Source organism: Anoplophora glabripennis, unplaced genomic scaffold (genome assembly GCF_000390285.2).
Source record: "Anoplophora glabripennis isolate ALB-LARVAE unplaced genomic scaffold, Agla_2.0 scaffold12, whole genome shotgun sequence".
Classification (NCBI taxonomy): domain Eukaryota; kingdom Metazoa; phylum Arthropoda; class Insecta; order Coleoptera; family Cerambycidae; genus Anoplophora; species Anoplophora glabripennis.
The window spans coordinates 95909-118483 of record NW_019416512.1 but is presented as its reverse complement, the minus strand read 5'-3'; positions in this window follow the sequence as shown (position 1 = coordinate 118483).

Sequence of the window (22575 nt, the reverse complement as noted above, 5' to 3'; positions counted from 1 at the left end):
TAGATACCTAACTACTTACTTATTAATTAAAATTGATAGTCCTGAACATAGGTACTTTAATTTAATTCGTTTTGTTTTCACATTGTTGGTAGTTCCCTATATTGTTTTGCATTTTTAGTTTTGAGTTCGTTTGTTGTCTTTAGGTCTATAGATATATCGTGAATTATTTTAAAATTAATTTAGGGTCGCATTAGATGAAAGATGATTGATTTTTTGTTTGTTACGATTTAACTCAAAAACTACTCAACCAATTTTACCGAATGCTACATCTCCTCGGAGTAACATAGGTTATTTTATATTTGCCCGTGCGAAGCCGGGGTGGGTTGCTAGTTTAAAATATTTTGTAAAGAAAGAATATTTGATTCAACATGGAAAAGAAAAATGGAGAAGATTATAAAGAGCACGTTGTGAAACCAATATAGAATACCATGGTAAAAATGCTACAAAATATGTATTTTAAAAAATTTTATGTTGTTTTCAACCCATTCACCGATTCTGCGTTCAAGAACATTCGTGACGCACGCAGTTCTAGACGATAGAAGTTGCAAAGTAATTTCGAAAAACGCAAAGAGAGTTCCGTTGCGCTATCGCAAAGTGAGATTATTAAAATGGCGCTAATATGGGATGAAAATACATCTATAGGCCTTAAAAAAATTGTTTTCATATTGCTGCATACGAGCTAGCTTGGCAAGGAGGTGTGGCAGCAAATNATAATTTCGAAAAACGCAAAGAGAGTTCCGTTGCGCTATCGCAAAGTGAGATTATTAAAATGGCGCTAATATGGGATGAAAATACATCTATAGGCCTTAAAAAAATTGTTTTCATATTGCTGCATACGAGCTAGCTTGGCAAGGAGGTGTGGCAGCAAATTGCAAAATACATTATTTTAAGGAAGCAAAAACTAATAATGGATAGTTAACTGACCGCATTGAATACAATACAGTGATTTCAAATACATGTCAAGGTAGTTCAAAAAAGTGTTGCGATAGTAAATGATTAATGAAAAATTTAGAAATTCCTGATATCTGTCCAGTAGGATTATTTTATAAAATTTTATCACATAGAACGGATTACATTTCGACTGACAGTTTTTTTCTGACTTCCGATCCTTTTTGAATAAAATATACATCAAAAGGTTGGTACAAAAATATTCCTATAGGAATCAACGAAATTCTTAAATGGACGAAAATATTAACTGAAAAATTGGGTTGGACCTGAAAAATAAAAAAAATTTTAATTATTCACATCGCTCCAGCCAAATTTAGTTAAAGCAGGTGTTAATGAACAAGAATTAATTAAGACAACTGGACATTCTTCAGCAAATTCTATAAAACCTTATTTACAACTTCACAACGATCATCATTCAAATTTTATAACAAATCTTCGAAACAAACCTTTGAATAACGAGTCAATGTCAACAGCTTATTCAAAATCAGCCATACCAGCAGCATCCACAAGAGAATCAATAGAGTCAACGTCAATAGGGCAAATAATTGTTCAATGTAAAAAAACATTCTGTTATTAATACGCGTTCATTGTTTTTTGTTTCTGTACTTTTAAATTTTAAGTTTTAATTAAATTTTAATATTATTCTATTCATAAAATTGTCTTACCAAATACCATTCGAGCTTAGATTTTGAGCTTGATATTTTTTTGTTTGTTTATAGTACCTACTTGCTTTCGTAGGTAACTTAACTCCAGCTGCTGTTCAACAAAATCACTCCAGTTATAGTCTTTTCAATCTCAATTGAAGAACCAAGAGGTTGGCAGTATGTACCAGGTTCGGTCGCTAACGCAGCAACTCGGCATTGAAATATTTGAAAAACCTGTTCCCATATTTATTTAGCCATATACAGATCTGATCGAACTAAACGTGGAGGTGGTAGAAATGTATACGCTCAGTTGAAGAATGCGCGCGCGGGCAAACATCGTACACAGACATCCGAACTGGGCGACTGGGCAATAAATCTCGGCTGTTGACAAGTGGTTGACAAATTTCCTAGCAGTGCAGTGCAGCAATGCTGTATTTGGTGTGATTCCGGTAATTTTAATTTATTATTCTATTGATCATTCATATTACAATTGCGAAAGGGAGAAATAAGAGGGATATTTTGTTTGCTAATATTATTACAACATGGCATTTTGTAGACTGTTTTTTGTTTCCTCCCAACGCAGAGGGCAGTCGATGGCTTCTTGGGTGAGGTGGATAAGGGGATTAAGCTGTTGCACACTACTGATCTTTATTTTGTACTCTACTGCAGTAATAATAACACTACACAAACTACGGTTTCTATTGTTACTTTTACTATTATTAACTCTAATTTTAAGCTATGTATCTCTATAGACGCTAACGACTCATGAATCTGGACCATTCTGTTCTTCACGCTTCTCCTCTTCTTCTTCCTCTTCCCACTCTCGAACCTCATTTACACCAAGACCTTTTGAAACGCAACAAAATGAAATTTACCATCAATATAATAAAATTGTTTGAGGACATAAATAATTAAAATATGTTGTTGGGCATATAATAGAAATTTTCTACACAATATATACACATTATAATAACGTTTACCTTTAGCAGAAAACTTTTTTAGGGCCGCCTATGAAACTCATTAAATTTTATTGCTAGGTGTTTTTATACATGTTCAACTGACTTCGGAAAGACTATACGCTCTCGTGATTTTGTCGCAACAGCTGTTGTTAAATTGCCACGACAGTAAGTCGAAAACAAACAAAAAATATCCGGATAAATCTGAGCTCTTGTAGTACCTATTACCCCTGATTAAATATTTAGGTACTACATTTTATTATTGCCTTGTTACCTTTGTCTATCATTTGTTCATTGCTGTATAAAATCTTACTACTTTTTTCCTGTTTTAAAAAGATATATGACAAATAAACTAGGTCTGTTTTTTACTAGAAAATAGGCAACCAGGAATACGGTCGATTTGCGCGCCTAAACAAATTCTATTAAAAATTGTTGTTGCATACCATACACAGAGCAACAAGTGTCGACAACGACGAGCAAGATACGATACGCTGTTGTGGCTCCATGACATCGGCACTGTGATAATATAGTACAATGTTCAGTCACAGAAGATAATTTATCTTCTGTGGTTCAGTGCTGTGGGCCGCTATAGCCGCTTGCTTAAATTACAATATACAGGGTGATTCACAACTTATCCAAAAAAATGGGAATAGATGCGGCTTGAGAAATGGAGTCAATATTGTAAAAAAAAAAATTTGAAAAATCCTTATAGTTTCCGAGAAAAAAAATATTGAAGTTGTAGTGCTTTCAACCATTACATAGCTGGACAACTGTAGTCTCTAGTGTCATTCGTAATACGCGTGGAGAGCCACGTGGCCTCAGCGACTCCGAATACTGAAATCCCATGTTTATAATAGTTTTTTAGTAGTTAGTGTCAAAAATGGCTTGCGTGTATAGCAACTCGGAGTTGATGGATACTGTTTTAGTTTATGGTGAAACAAGAAAACATTTGTTCACGTAAAAAAGCTATTATTCATAGCGAAAAAAAGTTTATACAAAAAAGTAGGTATTAAATAAGCCTATAAAATGAAAAAAGTCCAATTAAATTCCGATAATCTGTTTATGCACAAGAACTCAAAAATGGTTGAAAATTGCCGTGTTTTTCAATTGCTAATAGTAATGCAATTTTCATCGCAGACACTTGTAATTCATGATTTTTGAGGCTTTTTACACCCTTAATAAGTGGTAAAAATTTCAGCTCGAAAGCTCCATTGGTTTGGCGTTGGCGGAATTTGTTATCTAAGAAGATGCTATTTTCAATTCATTTTTCCCAAGCTCACAGGCGTTGTAGGGTTTCGATCATTAGTTGTTTTTGTACCTAAATAGTTGTATTGACATAGGCATTTACTGAGAATTTAGTTTTTCAAATTTAATTTGTTTAAAATTGACTGAAAAAATGTTAATATTTATTAAATTGTTAAGATAGGTAATTATTATAAAATAAAATAGTAACCTCTTTACTTTAGTTTTCTTCGAATTTAAAAAAAAATCGTTGTTGTAAGTTGATTAGAAGCTGAGATAATTTTTTTTATTTATTTAATCGCAGTGACCTTAATTATTAATATTAAGAGCCGAAATTTGGAGAGAGTATACATTAAGAGCTATATTTTCATGTCCTACATTAACATTAAGGTGAATTCAACTATTTAATTTCGAAAAAGAAGATAGCGGCGATGCGTTCTATTACTTGGTCTAGCGAACGAGTGGGGAAGGCGAGGCTTAGCATGCGCGCTTAACGATGTAATAAATATTAACATTTTTTCAGTCATTTTTAAACAAATTAAATTTGAAAAATTAAATTATCAGTAAATGCATATGTCAATACAACTATTTAGGTACAAAAACAACTAATGATCGAAACCCTACAACGCCTGTGAGCTTGGGAAAAATGAATTGAAAATAGCATCTTCTTAGATAACAAATTCCGCCAACGCCAAGCTAATGAAGTTTTTGGGCTGAAATTTTTACCACTTATTAAGGGTGCAAAAAGCTTCAAAAATCCTGAATTACAAGTGTCTGCGATGAAAATTGCATTAATTATTAGCAATTGAAAAAAGCGGACAATTTCGACCATTTTTGAGCTCTTGCGCATAAACAAATTATCGGAATTTAATCGGACTTGTCTTATTTTACAGATTTATTTAATACCTACCTTTTTTGTATAAACCTTTTTTCTCTATGAATAACAGTTTTTTTACGCCAGTCGAAAAACCACTTTTCCATAATTTTGACCATTGTTTTAACAAAGTTTCCCAACTAGTCTCGAGTTGATTTTTTGATATTTTGTTTATAACACGTTTTTGAACAATATTCCGCAGAGAAACTTCTAATAGTATTTTTTTCCCGAAAAATAATGATTGGCCTAAAATGAATTTTATTAATTAATAATAACAATAGCGGCAAAATCAGTTGAATTTGCTGATATAAAGTAGGTGCTATAAAATTCTATTTATTCTTTTCCTTGCGAAATTTTTTCAAGTTTTTGCTCGTTTTTGTCACTGCCGCCTTGCCGGTCGCATTGTGCCAGGTCAGGTTTTACAGTGGACCAGTTTCCAGTGCCGTGCAGAAGTGTATTTTTAAATCATTTTCGAACTGCACTTTTTGATTTTTTCTTTACAAAATTGTATTTGTAAGAGTCCCCTGTACATCCAGATTTTTTTTGGATAAGTTCTGAATCACCCTGTATAGAACTAGAATGAAATTTTTTTATTATTCGTCATGTAAAGAATATACAAGTTTAAATCGCCTGCAACTGCAGATACACGGCCTGTTTTTTTGCGGTTCGTGCAGACTTCGAATCAGCCGCTTTTTTGCCCTCCTAAAATATTTGCCAGCAGTCGGCGGAATATGTGTAAGAGCCGGCCGTCCCAAATCACTTCTGGAGGTGACATTTATCTGGCATAAATCACAATAGGAAAACCGAACGGTTACATTTCATATACATCTGTGTGTATGGCACAAAAAGGCCTGGGGCTCCACTCAGCCCTCGAAGAAGGATTATCGGAAAAAATTGAACAGGCACGGGGTCGGGCCCCGACCTACACGTACAGGTGACCTTAAATATGTATAGCGCCGGGATACGTTTCCAAACCCTAATTCACGGTCTGTTTGCCAGATATTCTCGTATTATGAATCAGATTTTCCCCAGTCCTCACTTTACCTCGGTTAATTTAACACAAATGGCGGGGGCTTTGTAACAGAAAAACGATTTTACTCATATCTTTATCCAGGGAACACTTCGTTGCGAAAATAAATCAGCTAAAAAGCCGTTTGTTCTTCCGATATCGCCTGCTAGGAACAAATTAGTTTATTTTTTAATTTTCGAACATAAAAAGTAAAACTCGTATAAAGTAGTTGCATATTATTATAAGTACGTTGCACAGGATGACCTATAGGTACGTCTTACGAAACATATTTTTCTTGAAAACACTTGAAGGCAAATAAATTCCAAAAATAATGCTCCTGGCATCTTTTTTCCAGAAACCAGTGGCGGCTCGTGAAGGAGGACTCTGGGACTCCGCCCCCCCCCCAGATATTTTCAAACTATAAACTTAAAATAATGTATTTATTTAAATCAATAAGAAATCTAAATAGCATGCATTCAATATCTCTTGGATGTTAGGTTGGTTGCATAAAGTGCATGTACTCCGTGAACGTAGCTCAGATTAATGCCATCTGCCATCTATGATCGTACCAAAGAGTTATGTTTAACCGCGCGCGCAATCCCCACTCCATCGCGGACCGTGAAATCTGAGTCCATCGTGCAAGCATATTTTTACATATGATTGGACAAATTGGCACGTGGAGGGGATAGGCGACGATAGGCTCGCGCGCTTTGTTTTGGGACTCCATGAGGCAGTAACCCGTATCACTGAAGTGTGGTTATATGTGTTTTGTTTTTGCTTTGGCGCTTTTTAAGACATTATATTTTATAAGTTTAAGTTTAAAATGAGGGTTTGTGAAATAAAAAAACTTGTTATTAGTAATTTAAGTTTAGAGGAAAAAGTCGAATTGAAAAATAACGGACGTCCAACGCCAGTGTTGAATTTAGTTGAGGTGCAGAAAGAGTGCAAAAAGTGGGCCGGCTTTCGCAAATTTGATAAAAACATTTATGATAAGACCCTGTGGTTGTGTGGTTGTGACCAAACAAATAGATTTTTTTGTTTTGTATGTTTATTGTTTGGAGGAGGCGAAGAAAACTGGACGAAAACTGGAGTTTCTGACTTGAAACATTTAGAAATTAAAATTAAGAAACATGAAAATTCTCCTAAACACAAAAATAAGTTGGTGAGTTTTTTACTTTTAGGAAGAGTAAATATTGCTTCTTGTTTAAATAGTGCTTATGCAGAACAAATAAATAGTAAATAGTCATAACGAAACAGTTAAGAAAAATCGATTGCTTCTTTCAAAAATTTTAAATATCTTAAAACTATGTGGTACATGTAACCTTTCTCTTCGTGGACATAATAAAAAAAGTGACTCGGTAAACAAAGGGGTATTTTTAGAACTGATAGACTATAGTGCAAAAATTGATCCCGTTTTAGATAAACATCTTAGTGATGCCCATGTTTTTAAAGGAACTTCAAAAACTATACAGAATGAACTATTACAGTAATCTACATAATTATATCCTAACTGGGTTGGTTGATCGATTATCCACTTCAGCCCCCACACGTTGGAATTTTATTTCTCGCATTGTATCTAAGTAGCTACTGTACACACTGACAGTATTCATTTTGGGGTACTTGCAAAACACAATGACCTTCAAATTCCTTAAAATTTTTCGCCTGCGGTGCTAAGCGGGGGGCTGCCGCCCCCACACCCCCCGCAGCTCTTATGATGTACGCCCTCTTTTTAAAATACGCCCCTCTTGTATTCAAACCCACGGGCCGCCACTGCCAGAAACATATCTCTCTTTTCAAGCAGCTGAAAAGAACTTTTAGTTATAAGACTCTTTATATTTTATATTATATTTATTTATATTTACAAACGAATTTCACGTCAGTTTATGGGAAAAAAGAAACAAAGACAAAAATAGATTAATAACAAAGGCCGACAAAAAAAATTGTTTTGGAAACATAACCCTATCCATCTTTAGTGAAATTTTCCGCTGAATCCGAAAATGATAAGAGAAAATTTATGACTTATGGATTCCCCCCACACACCCTCAATCTCCCCCTAACATTAAAAAAATTCAAACTGGCCATACAACACCTATCTTTAGTAAAATTCGCTGAATCCAAAAATGGCAACAAAATTGTGTAGACATTTGGGATCCCCCCCTACTCGTCCATATCACTCACTTGCCTCTTTCAAAAATAAAAATAAATACAAATCAGAAGTGGCAACCGTTATAACTTTTATAAAATCTCGGTAACACCAAAATTAATAATTATTTTTTAACTTAAAGTTCCCTCTGGTCGTACACTTAACCTCACCCCCAGATAGCATTTACAAATTACGGTTGGCATCCTAGCATTGATGAAATTTTTCAGTGAAAGCTTAGGTACTGTTTTCCAAAATTTTTTAAGCTATTAAATAATTTTAAGCTAGGTAGCATACGGAAGGTATTTTCTAAAATGTTTTAGTATTTTAATTTCACAATCAATCAAAAACCGAGTTGAAGGAGTCATGTCAAAGCGTCTACTAACCAAGGGTAAGTTATAAGTCTGAAGTGTCCCCTTGGGAAGTCATTAATATTGTTGAGTTTTGAGAGCAAACCCTGTTTGGATATACAGGGTGTTCCTAAATAAGTGTCGCAACGGAAAACTGTACATTCCTCTTGAAAAGAGAAAATTTTTTTCTTCTTCCATTTTTCTCTCCAGGCTCTCGTTTTCGAGATACACAGTGTCAAAACTTTTTTCCAGATTTTTGCCTATATCTTAGGAACCGTTTGAACTACAGGACTGAGCTTTTGTACACACATTACCACTATTATTAGCTACTTGCTGCAAATATTGTTAAATTCCGTTAAAATTGTTAATTATTACTACCTATCTTTTGAATCACAGAAGATTTCGAAACGTTAGCAAAATGTTTGTTTTTGTTCATAAAAAGTCATTTTTCTTAAAAACGAATCAAGAGAACTTTGTGTAAAATTCATTGGCGCTTCAGAATTTGTTGTCAAATGTTAATTTTTTCAGTGGCGTAAAAGTTAGGGGAAAAAACCCCTTACGATACCTTAAAATCTCCACCACTGGCACGTTCAATGAATTCGAGAAGGGTGCGAAAAAGTAGCTATTAATAGTGGTAATGCGTGTACAAAAACTCGGTCCTGTAGCTCAAACGGTTCCTAAGATATTGGCAAAAAATTAAAAAAAAATAAAGTTTTGACACCGTGTATCTCGAAAACGAAAGCCCGGAGAGAAAAATGGAAGAGGAAAAGAATGTTTCGTATTTCAAGTTATAATTTACAGCTTTCCGTTGCGACACTTATTTAGGAACACCCTGTATATAATATTTCAACAAAAATTTTAAAATCAATAATCGGCCCAATATTAATACGTTGCACTGATTTAATTAATTATTGTATACGTAAAAATATTTTCCCCCAATGTTTAAAAATTTCTAAGGTTGTCCCTATTTATAAAAATGATATTAATAATCCCTCTAATTTCAGACCTATCTATACCTCATCTAGCTAAAATATATGAAACTATCTCAAAAATACAAATAACTAACTATTTTGAGACTCAGCGACTTTTCAATCCTCAACAATTCGGTTTTCGAAGTAATCTATCGACCACACTAGCCATAGATTGTCTAACATCCAAATAAACAATAATTTTGAAGAATGGAAATACGTTGCTAGTCAATTTCTTAGATCTGACAAAAGCTTTCGATTGTGTATCACACGAAATTCTTATACATAAGCTACATAACAATTATGGCTTTTCATTGTACAGTTCGGATTTATTGAGATCATATTTGAGTAATAGATTATAATATGTTATATATAATAATGTGAAATCATCCATAAAAAAATGTTGAACAAGGAGTTCCACAAGGTTCCATATTGGGTCCGCTACTGTTTTTGATATATATTAATGATTTTCCTAATTGTTTACCTCATGATACTAAAAGTATACTCTTTGCTGATGATACCAATATAACTAGAACCAACTTAAACTTTGAAGAGTTAATTACATCAACTTATGACCAACATGCATTGGTAGAAAACCGGTTTATTAGTAATCAACTCAATTTGAATACTTCGAAGACCGAAACTATGATTTTTAGTCTCCGGAATATGGAAAACAGGGATAATCGAGCACATGTTAAATTCTTGGGAGTTCATCTTGACCCTAAACTGACATGGGATCAACATGTTAATTATGTTTGCTCCAAGATATGAAAACATACTTATTTACTCCGGAATCTCAAACGAACAGTTTCAATATCAAGCTTGCTGATAGTTTATCATGGCTATATCCATTCCATCATAACATATACTATTTTAGTATGGGGTCATGCCTCCTCTATGTAAAAAGTTTTTACTCTTCAGAGAAAAATTATTAGAATCATATCTGACCTTGGTTTTAGAGATGATTGTAGATAGCAGTTTTCTAAATTGAACATACTAACTGTACCCTGTACATATATACTTCAATATCTTATTTATGTCAAAAAACATATACATAACTTTGAAATCAGAAGTGAGGCTCACTCTTATAATACCCGAAAAAGCACATACTTATGTAATAAATTTCTAAGACTTAGTAAAACGCGGGTCAGTACTAATTATTGGGCCATCAAATTTTTTAACATAATACCTCACCAAATTCAAATTCTTAATGAAAATAATTTTAAATCAAGGATAAAAAAATACTTAATAAAAAATACCTTTTATAGTTTTGAAGATTTTATTGACAGTAATGTAGCTCGAATATGAATGTTACCATTAATCTGAGTACGTCGTTTATCCTATTTATTTTAATTATAATGTTGTTTATGTATATTTGTATAACAGTTAGTTGATTGCTATCATTATGTGTATTGTTATTTACCACTTTCTTTGTTTTTTGGACGCGTGTCAACACTTTTAGGTGCATCTAACACTAGCCTTTATAAATATAAATAAAATATAACCTAGACTTAGAAAATTTAAAAAATTTCTGTTAGACAGATTCAACCATTCTGGCATTGGATCGTGCAAAAGTAAAGAACAATTTTACTAAAACTTCGTTATCCCAACCGTTTTGATGAAGTGGAAACAATACGAAAAATACTTTCAAGGAAACTTAATTTATTAAATACCGTAATATACAACCGTATCTTCAGTCATGCTTTACGTAAAAAAGCTTCAGTGTCGATATTGCAGTAAAAAAATGGAATATATTTATATACATGGTGTTCCAAAAAGGTTGTGCCAAACTTCAGGATTTTGGAGGGGACATTGTGATGAAAAACTTTTGCATAGGGACCCCTAGTCAAAAGTGAGCCGTTTCGGCTCCAAAATCATCGTACTTCCTGAGCTATTGGACAATGCACACGTTCCTATGGGTACACGAGCTAGAATGTGGTTGCAACAAGACGGTGCTTCTGCACATTTTTCTCGTATTGTACAGGATTACCTAAACCAACAATTTCCTGCACGATGGATCGGAAGAGGATTTAACCCCATTGGATTTTTTTCTCTGGGGTTACATCAAGTCGTTGGTGTATGAAACTCCCGTTGACAGCCAAGAGAAATTATTGGGAAGAGTGATGGCAGCCTCTCTTTACGCACAGCAAGATCCGCACATCCTCCAACGGGTGCGTGATTCTATGCTTCGAAGGACCAATTTATCTAACGAAGTTAGGTCGTTATTTTGAAACTTTATTATAATTTTTTCCTTTATCAGTAATAAACAATAATATGATATTGATATGGTTTACATTCAAGCAAGTCATTTTGAAACTTTATTATTTTTCGTTATCAGTATGACTCTGGAGCCGAAACGGCTCATTTTTGACTAGGGGTTCCTATGCAAAAGTTTTTCATCACAATGTCCCCTCTAAAATCTTGAAGTTTGGCACAACCTTTTTAGAACACCCTGTATATGTTACTTTACATTTAAAACAATTTAATTTTAATTATTAGCAGTTCACATGACCTACAAAGTACAACTTATTGCGAGTAATACAATTACTAAGATCATTGACAAATAATGAAAAGAATACTGGTCCCAGATTATATCCTTGTGGGGCAGCTGACGTAATATGATAAAAATCCGATTTGGAGACATTGTAGGTAACGTAGTTATGTGTTTATACCAATGTTTATACCAATTTACACAATAACATTTTATGATCTATACGATCAACAGCACATGAAATGAGGATGGACACGATTATAAGAGAATTTCAAGAGCCTTTGGAAAGTTACACAAAATACATTTTGTATAGGGGTTTGTATACATTTGTATTTAATATAGGGTCATTTTGTCTATGTTTTTTATTTTACTTAATAATATAGTATAAAAAACCATTAATGAATGCAATGAAGTGATTGTGCAAACAATTTTACAAAATGCCTCGCAATTTCTATAACTTTCACCACATAAATTGATTCATTATACAAAATAACTGCAAATACGTTCATTTTAAACGAAACAATTATTTAACTACATTATTGCCCCCGATTTACATACTGCACAAAAAAGGGTGAATAGCTGTGACCTCAAATGGTAGGTCGTTCGCTTATCTACACGATTTTTGTTGTAAACATAAAAATCGCTTATTTTTATGAAAATTATTACTGAGCAAACGACTAAAGTCTATTATTATTTTTCTATATTTTCACTCTTGCCTATACTTTCTTTTTATGAAAAGACAATGCGCCTTGTGGAACCTACAGCCAGTCGAGCTTACGCAACTCGATTTATTTACTTCCCAAATATCCAAGTTTGTAAACACCCTGTATAACTAATTACTTTTAGACTACATTTGAGTGGGAACCACTGAAAATGTAGCATCTTTTTCAGGATCTAATTAACCACAGTCGTTTGTAAATGTCTAAAACAGAAATAGAAAAGAAGCAAAGAGAATAAAAAAGTTAAAAGATATTCATAAATTAATTAAAGACCACTTAAAAAATTTAGATCATATTTGTAAAACAGAAATTTTGCCTCATATTTTCCTAAAACCGCAAGAAATCGTGATATACGATATACGAAATGCATCAGGTTTTCACAAATAAAATAGGGTCGGATACTTTTCTAATAGACATAGGTACATACATCTCCTCACAAAAATATTCAAAAGCACATGATTTTTTTGTGCAACTGTCAATGAAGTCTGTTTTATAAACTCCAAAACTTTTTGCGATCAACAGAAAATGAATTATACGAAATCACATTACGTAATATTGGCATCAAATTTCTAATGTTAAACTTATTTAAGTGAAATGTAAATGGAAACGTCAAAAGCAGATTACAGGTTAATTAAAACAGTTGGACCGAGTGAATTCGGTCGTTAGTTGATTCAGGAGAACATTATTTGACTGGAAAAAACGTATAAAATAATGTTGCTTTGATAAAAATGTATAGGAGGAGTATAACATTGCTTTTAGCTACAGCCACGTTCTGAAAGAAATGAATACTGATTCTACCAGAGCCACATATTATTAAAAACAATAACACTATACTACAATTACATTTTTTAAAACTATATCCAAGTATCTAGAGTAGTTTTTCAAATTCGTATCGATAATAAAAAAGCTGATTTTTTTTACCCAATTCAAGAAAAAAACCTTATGAATTTATACAGTAAACATCTTAATTTTTGGGATAGTGTTAAAGTTATTGTAGAATATCACATCTAGTTACCTAAGCATCGCAAAAGTTCGACGTAGATGAATAAAACTTAAGCTGGTGACAACGGTAAAAGTTCACTGAATTTATCAAACCAGTGGTGGAGAGACTTGAAGATATCGTCACCGAAAACTTCAGAATTTCGACGGGACTCGAATATTTAGAAAATTCAGTTTGTCAGTTTGATGTTTCACTATATTTTAATAAGAAATATATCTCCGTAATTTATTAGATCTGAAGTCGTCGACTGTAATGCCCCCTGGATCGTGCGTCCTACAAATGTCAAAATTTGTGGCAAATAAAAATATTATTATCGTCATGGAGATTCAGACTACTAATGGGGCTTTCTTTCGTAAACACATGGCCATTACTATAATTTTTTCAGCTCAACGTTAACGATAAGCTATTGCAAATATTTTAAATTATTCTATAATAGTTTCGAAAAATTAAGCGGTGTTGCCAGATTTATTAAAAATACTAAAATATTGATTTTTGAGGTTGATTTTGAAATTTTTTCTTATTTATATTATATCATTGAAATGCTAAAAAAAACTTCAATTTGCTCAGCTTAAAATTCAATATGGCGCCCATAAGAAAAAAGAAAGTTGATGATGGTTTCTCGCAACCGAAATGTCACAATGAAAACGTAAATATACAGTATCAGATTTTAAAAATTCCTCTAAATAAAAACCTCAAGAGGTTTTAGGACCAGGACCTAGGACCATTCAAACGCCATTAAGTGAATAGCAGAACTGTCTAAAGCTTTCCCCATTTAACCATTTTCCTATCTCTTATAGTTTCCAAGATACTAATACATGTATCACCAAAATGGTACACACTGTATATTAATAGGCTGGCCTTAATTGAAGAAATATAATGAAACGTCTACAGTCCCAAACAAATTTACTCTGTTTTTAATTATTTCCGTCTAGCGACAGTTTTATTACTTGAATGTATTACAACTTACAAGCTTATATGATATTTTTTATATTTACTGATTCAGATCAAAGCAGGTGCTCCAGGCAGTATTATAAGACGTAGGCTGAGAACCGACCTGCCCCGAATATACACGTATATTTAAACACAACGTTGTTAACCGTGGGCTGATGCCACTATATCCATATTCGAGCACCTTTATGTCAATATTGATTCACAGTGTTCGAATATGATATAATTCAGCCCACTGATTAATTACCCTAATGAAATACTAAGTGGATTTTCAGGTTGTGTATGTGTACTCAGAAAGTGAATGCCTTTGACATACGCGGCGCTATATACAGAGTGTTTCGGGTATATACGCTTAACAGAATTGAAAATTTGCAAAGTTGCTTTTTATTTTCAAAATATTGCACAACCAATTTGGAATGGCTAGTTATCTACTCCAAATCGTTTCTAGCGAAATTTCATTTTCAAAAATATATCTCTAAAAGGGAGATGCGCAATATCCTGCAAATTGCTAAGTATATTATTGTTGTCATTTCTTTTTCTTTAACATTTCCTACCTATAAAAAACTGGAACCTTATACAATTAAAATAGATCCGAAAAAAGAAACCAGGATATGCAAATGTAATTATTTCCAAGTGAAGGAAATTTTTCTGCACCCAAATTTACGAATATGTATGATTTAGAGCATCGTTTTCGAGATACAGGGTGCTAAATTTAATGAAAGAAATCCTTTTTTTAAATAACTCAAAAACTACGAAGCTGATTGTGATAAAACCTGGCACATCTTTATTGATAATGAAGGAGTTCTATTCGACGTAATTCATAACTAGATATTTTATAGAAAGTTTTGAGCACGCCATTGCTTTTTATATAAGTTTGTTATTATTTTCAAATTGAATAATAAAAAAAGAAAAGAATGTATTTTTAACTACCCAATCTAAAAATAATATCAAACTAATAAAAAAGCAGTAGGGTGCTCAAATTTTTCTATAAAATAGCGCTCTCCCTGGAATAAATAAATTAAACCTAATTCTATCAAATTAACCCTTTGCTTGTTACAAAAAAGTGCCAAGTTTTATTAAAATCAGCCAAGAAAGTTGCTAGATATACGATTGTAAATACAGGGTGATTCACGGTGACCAAAAATAAAACCTCGTATTCTTTGGCGAATTTTAATGAGTCTTTTGTATAAGTTTTTATCTAGGACGCTTCGTTAAAAAGATACAGGGTGTTAAACTTAAAAAAATGTTTTTTAAATAATTTAAAAACTAGTAAGTGAAATAATTTGAAATTGAGCACACGTATGTATGTAAACATTGTCCAAAATCTGAGGCATTTGCCTAAAATTTAGATGTTCCAGTGGCGGAGATACAGGGTATCGGTGGCACATTTTTCTAAATAAAATAGTACGCCATTACTTTACGGTAACAATCATGATATTTTCGTATTCATCTTTCAATTTTCTACAAATTACTACTCTCCTTATTTTTTGAAAAAAAGCCTGATTTTTTAGTAAAATTAACTGAAAACACTTTTACTTAAATGACACGACAAGCACTAATCATTCGGTTATTTATTCGAATGAAGAAATTAATAACATGTCATCATTTTAAGGATTTTATTTGAGTAAATACTCAAAAATACCTCCATTTCCACACGACACCTTTTTAGTAACGAAAATGTAATTTGTTCGAAATTTATTGTTGCTTGAATCTGATGAAAAGCATTATTTATTCTTTCTGATAACTGCTCACAATGTCAAAAATGCTATCGCAGCTTACTCTGTAGGTAATTTTAAACCGCATTTTAATGGAATACGAAGTGTATTTTCAGTTCGTTTTTAAGTTTTACTTGAAAATCACGCTTTTTTGAAAAACATAAAAGAGTAGTAATTTGTAGAAAATTGAAAGACAAATCCGAAAATATCATGACTGTTACCGTAAAACAGTGGCGTACCTACTATTTTATTTAGAAAAATATGCCACCGATACCCCGTATCTCCGCCATTGAAGCATCTAAATTTTAGAAAAAGGCCTCAGATTTTGGACAATGTTTACACAAATAAAAATTATTTCACTTACTACTTTTTAAATTATTTTAAAAAATTAAAAATATTTGTTTAACACCCTGTATCTTTTTAAATAAGTGTCCTAGATAAAAACTTTATATGAAAGATTCTTCTTAAAATTCTCCAAAGAATACGAGGTTTCATATTTGGTCACCATTTGTGAATCACACTGTATTTATGAAGATGGCGTCGAAATATTGCATTTCTGAAGATGGAAGGGAACATATGAAAATATTTCTACCCCAAATTTCTTAAGATTTTTCGGACTTTTCATTGTATGTAAAATATTATTTTCAATTCACAAGTAAAATGACGAATACAAAAAAGCAACACTATCAATCAATTATAATTTTTTTATATATAAATTTAAATATGGCTGTTGTAAATTCACTGAACTGTAATTTCAATAACACGCAATGTGTGTTGTTAAAATTGATCGATTACAAACAGTCCATTTATTTTTATTGCGAGTGACATAATTCATTGTTCAATATTTACATCCATTTTTTTTATTTGAAATACGTAATTTGAATTTGAAAGCCATTTCCGTAAATTTTATATTCAGTGCTCTTCTGCAGCATATATCAGTAACAAAGCGAACTGAATTTTACATAAACAATAAATTCAATCTGATTAAAAAAATAATATGATGTTATTTTTGTCTGTTGTTCCTGCAACCCATATTATAAAGGGGACGATAGCATTCCGAATTATATTTAAATTGGTTCTCAAATGCCGACCGCCGACCTCCAAATCCAATATACGAATTTTGGGTAAGAATTTGGAATGCGCTTCAGGAAAGAAGAAATATAAATTTAATATTAATACATGATATTCTGAATGATCAGGGTGCTTTATTTTGAATTTAGAAAAAATTCACAGAAAATTTGAAAATGTCAAATTTTACAATGCAACTTATGTACAAGGTATCCCAAAAACAGCGATTAAACAGCAAGCACAGATTTTTAAGGAAAAACTAACTCAATTTAATAACATTAATCTAAAAACATTTCTTGTATAAAAGTTGTTAGTCTTCCTTTTCAAACTATTTTTCAATAATGTCTGAGAACCGACGAATGATATAATAATAATAATATTAATTACCTTGATGGGCAAAAAAGTTTAGCGTACATTTATGCCACACATACGGCTTATGTGGCGCCCTCTAAAAGATACATTAAATTAGATACCAAATTATGATTTCTCATACCAAAAAACCCCCAGATAATTTTTTTTGTATAAATGTCTAAAATTGTTCAAGTTATTGCGAAAAATAAATTTTGAAATTTCACTTTCAACACCCTGTATCTTTCTTATTATCAATATTTTATTAAGGCAAGTTGGCTCAAATCGTAATATTTTAAAGTCACAAATCTATCATACTTCTATGTAAGGACCACCCTGTATACAGGGCATGACTTGCGTCGCGCATCTGCAACTCTCTTGGCCAATGCTGGAGGGGATATTACAACACTCAAACACCACGGTGGATGGAAGTCATCTACTGTGGCAGAAAGTTATATAGAAGAGTCAATTTCCAGTAAAATTGATGTTGTTAAAAAGATACGAGGGGTGCAGACTCCTGAAGCAAGCTCAAGCAATCTGTTCTATAAATTTACCACAATCAAAAAATGATTCCAATAATCATTTGACATCAAATTACGGCTTTACCATAAATGTTAATGTTAATATTAATAAGTAGGTAGATTGTAAGTTTGTAGCATTTTCAGGTTATTTGTTGACTTATTACTGTTTCAAATTGGTTTTCTCATAGATCTAATAAAGTATACTATAAATCTATGGGGTTTCTAATAAAAACTAGAAAAAATAAACCCAACATATGTCTTTTTATGATTTCTATAAGTCATTAGTGGGTTATAAGTCATAACTTACTAGTGACTTACGACTTATTACTCACTAGTGACTTATAGGCCACATTATTCCTTTAAAACCAAAGAAATTACAGTATCGTTATACACAAGTGTTGGATAAAAGTTTTATATGCGCTATACGCATTGCTCTAGAGAAACAGTTTAATAAGTCTGTTTCTTTCACTGTATCTGATTCAAATTTGTTGTATGTTACGACGGTGAGGAAAGCAGTAAAAATAATCACCAAACATTTGATTATCTACATCAGTGGTGTGCGGGGCGATGTGTCTCCTTTTTTTGCAAATATTTTCCCCGCCTATGGATCTTTTAAGGGAAATTACCTAATTTCTGAATTATCTATCGATTTCGCACAAAAAATTTTTTTACAAAATTAAATTTGCTATACGGAAAAAGTAGTAACTTAAAATTGTTTATTTATCTGTTTAGAAAACGAAATATGTTGGCGACTACGTTTATAAGATTTTTTTTTAATTAACAAGAAAAATCGATTTTAACAAAATAACTTTCTGCTGTTAGTTAAAAAGGTACGTTTGTCCATAAACAGAGAACTGCATTGGTAACAACAGTAACAATTATTAACTAATAGAATAATTCTTACTTAAAATTTAAAAACAATTTCAAACAGACAGGTCCGACCAGGAAAAACTTTAAGGTTTACTGAGATAAAAATAAGCAAAAAAGTTTATATAAATTTTGCTCCAGAAAAACATAATTTAGAATGCTATCAGCCAGTGCCGTAGATATAGGAGATTGCCCCTTTCGTGAAGTGTAATTTCTACGTATATGACTTTTTAAAATATTTATGCATACTTGATTGAAACAAAACATTTATAAAAAAATTATTATTGTCAAATTAGCAGACTTTCTTAGATTTTGTAGTAAATTACCTGATAATGAGTGAACTTTCTATTTATTTTGCAACAGTAACCACAATTTTCCAAATAAATAATAAACACAAAAAAACTAAATTTGAAAGAAGGTTGATATACGAAGATAAAAACAAATAAACATAAATTGAACAAAGAAAAATATGTAATCACAGTCTGTCTAACATAACATTGTATTGTACGAATAAATTAAAAGAAAAAGAAGTATCAGAAAAACATAACCATACACTTCTTAAAAAAAACTGCAATTTTTCATTACTTTCAAAATTTTGTTATTTTTTAATTCATTTGTAGATCTATTACGAGTTAGTAAATCGGGGAGAAAATATTAGAACGTTGTAAATGAAGTTGTAAAACGTAATTGCAGTAACCACGGAACTATTTTCATTTAGTTTTATAGCATGCCTGCCGTTGTTTCTAAAATGATGCGTTTATGTAGGTACACTAACTTTATGAAAATTTCCCGGATGACATCGCTGTTAACGTTTCGCGAGGCACAGAACAAAATTTACTCGAGCATGGCCCTCATAGAGCTGAAATACTTTACTTAATTAGCTTTACATTTATAATATAATTTTATGACCGTGAGAGCCCTCCGTTTTTAAGAGGAATGTGGATTAGCGTGTAGCCACGTATTTGTTTCGAAATTACTGGGGTGAAAATTCCTGGGAAAATGTAAAACACCAAGAAATTCAGGCCCGGAATTTTTTTCAATTACGCAGTTCAATTTTCGAATACCGAAAACAAATATTTTTTTACCTTAAATCAATGGATAGATAGAAGGGTCATATTTCGATAAAGATACAGGGTGTAAATATGGCTGCATTTAGAAAAGTAAGCTCTATTTAACTTTAAGATATGCCAATTATAGATAAACGTTTACGGAAGTTTTACGGAAATATACAGGATGTTGAATAAGTGTGTACAGAAAATTCAAGACTGCATTCTTTGGAAAATTTTAAGGCGTCTTTCATACATTTTTTTTTAATTGAAGCCTCCTCTAAAACGTGCCAATTCATTAAATGGGGATGGTGTAAACAGGTTTATTAAACTTAAAGAAGTAAATAATAATGTATAATTTAAAATAATGTTAGTGGAAATGAAATTAACTTACAAAAGATATTCAAAATAGCCTCCGTTTTGAAGAAGTATTCACTCTTTTCAAAAAATTAAAATGTACAGGTACACTTCTTCAAAAAAAAAATTTTTTCTCAAAAAGTAAGAACAATACAAAATTTTTCTAAGAGACAAAAGTTTCTAAATAAACACAGCCATCTTAAAATATAATTTTGCTTAAAAAAGCTGAAGAATAAAAAGTTTGTAACAGAAATATGGAAGGGGTGGTTTATTTTACTCCCTTATATCAAACCAGGAAAATGGAAAATATGCCGGTAAAACACGATTTTATAAGTACTATAATTATTCCAAATTTGTTTGCTCAACACGTTTTGAGAAAAATTGAAAAAAATAGTTTTCACCACCCCCCCTTTATGGACTGCAACTTTTTAGGGAAGACTCCAATTAAAAAAGTTTGTATAAAAGACCTCCCTTAAAATTTTCCAAGGAATGCAGTTCTGATTTTTTTGTACACACTTATGCAACACCCTGTATAGTCCATTTACGATCAGTTTTCAATGACGTCACAGTGCGAATTTGTACAGTGTTGCCGGGTTGTAATTTTTTTCAGGATATTTAAGAAAATTAATTTTTGATAGCCAATCCAGTCTAATAGAAATGTAACGTACTACCACAGATTATGTAGTCGAGTTAAATTATTTGGGAAACAGCTAATGTTAATCTTTTGTACTTTGTGCTTTCAATCAGTTCCAATACACAAAAATCTCACGGAGCTGCCACCGAAAGTAACGAAAACGTCAATAATATGTCAACTGCCGATCGATTAATTTTAATGAATTTAATTCAGTTCATTGTCAACGTCGTAAAGTGTAGTAAATTGAAAACAATAAAATGTTTTAGATTAACGATAGTTAATATGATGAACATTACTAATTGTGACATCATTGCAAACTTATTGTAATAGACCATTAATAGACCATTAATGGTACTACCATTGTATTAAGGGTGCTACGAAAAAATGCGGCCAATTTCGTATTATTGAGATATATTATTTTTGAAATGAGAAATCAAATTCTGTCATTTATTCTCGTATTATTTATCGTTTTTTGAATTTATTTTTAATTAATGCCAAAAATTTGAATATTTAACATTCTTCTTAAGGGAAATGCTATGATGCATACTCTTTCAATCGAATTACGGGTGAAAAAAATGCAAATGGTAAAAAAAATAGATATTTACCTGAATCATTAGGTAAATAGATGGGAGAAAGAAAAACAGTAGGTTACCGCACATTTCACAGAGAAATATGTAAATTATTAAACTTAAAAAGTTTTAACTTGTCATCCGGCAAGTAATAAACGCGAAGGAGTAACGGCAACAGCGCAATAGAGCATGAATGAGGATAGGTGGCGGGAAATTTAAATAAACGTTTGGATACACAACTTAGTCATTAGAAATGGATTACATTGAACTTGTGTTTATTTGTGTAATTCAATTTAAAATAAAATAAAATGGGAAATTTTCAAGTGAAGTATGTTTTTTTGAAATCTTATTTTATTTATAAAATACGATAAATTTTCAATAAAAGTAAAACATACTATGCTATAAACAATGCAATACAAAGCAAACATATTTAATATCATTTTTCATTTCAAAATTAAGTTTTCAGTATATTTTTTAGAATATTAGATATAGAAACAACGCGTACCAAAGAAAACTTTTTACAGTAGCTAGTAGATACCTCTGTTCGTAAATCTAGTGACCTTGTTTCCCCTACTGAGAAGTTATTCAAATGGAGTATAGTGCTCAGCTGTATTTAAAGTTCATTTAGTTGTTATTTAAGTATACTTTTTAAAATGACTTAAAAATCACAAGAAATAAAGCAAAATTCCCTATTTCCCTAATTCCAAAAAAATTTGTAGATCTGGCATCACTTTTTCTAGGGCTACGCCTCACCTTAGACAAATTGTGCTGCCCTCTGTTAACGGATTGTATTAACATATCGGAATACGAAGTCGGAATTGTATAAGTAGTGACATCTATTACAGAAAAGGCAAACGGCGAAAACAAAGATGACCACCGGTCGCTGAATTACAAGTGGAAGTGGATTATTTGTGGAAGGGCGAAACGGGCGGTGACTATGAAACGCCTTCATTCTCTATCGCACGGATTTCTATGACTTACCTTATCGCTCTTACGTAACGGCCGATGAACCATGGGGACTTTCCGAACCTGTATACATGACAAGGACTGTCACCTTACAAATAATACTCGTGCGCTGTTGCCAAGTTTCTGTTGCAGCACCCGATCCTCATTAATCATTAATGTGGTCTTTAATACTATGTTTTCAATTTCGATCCTACA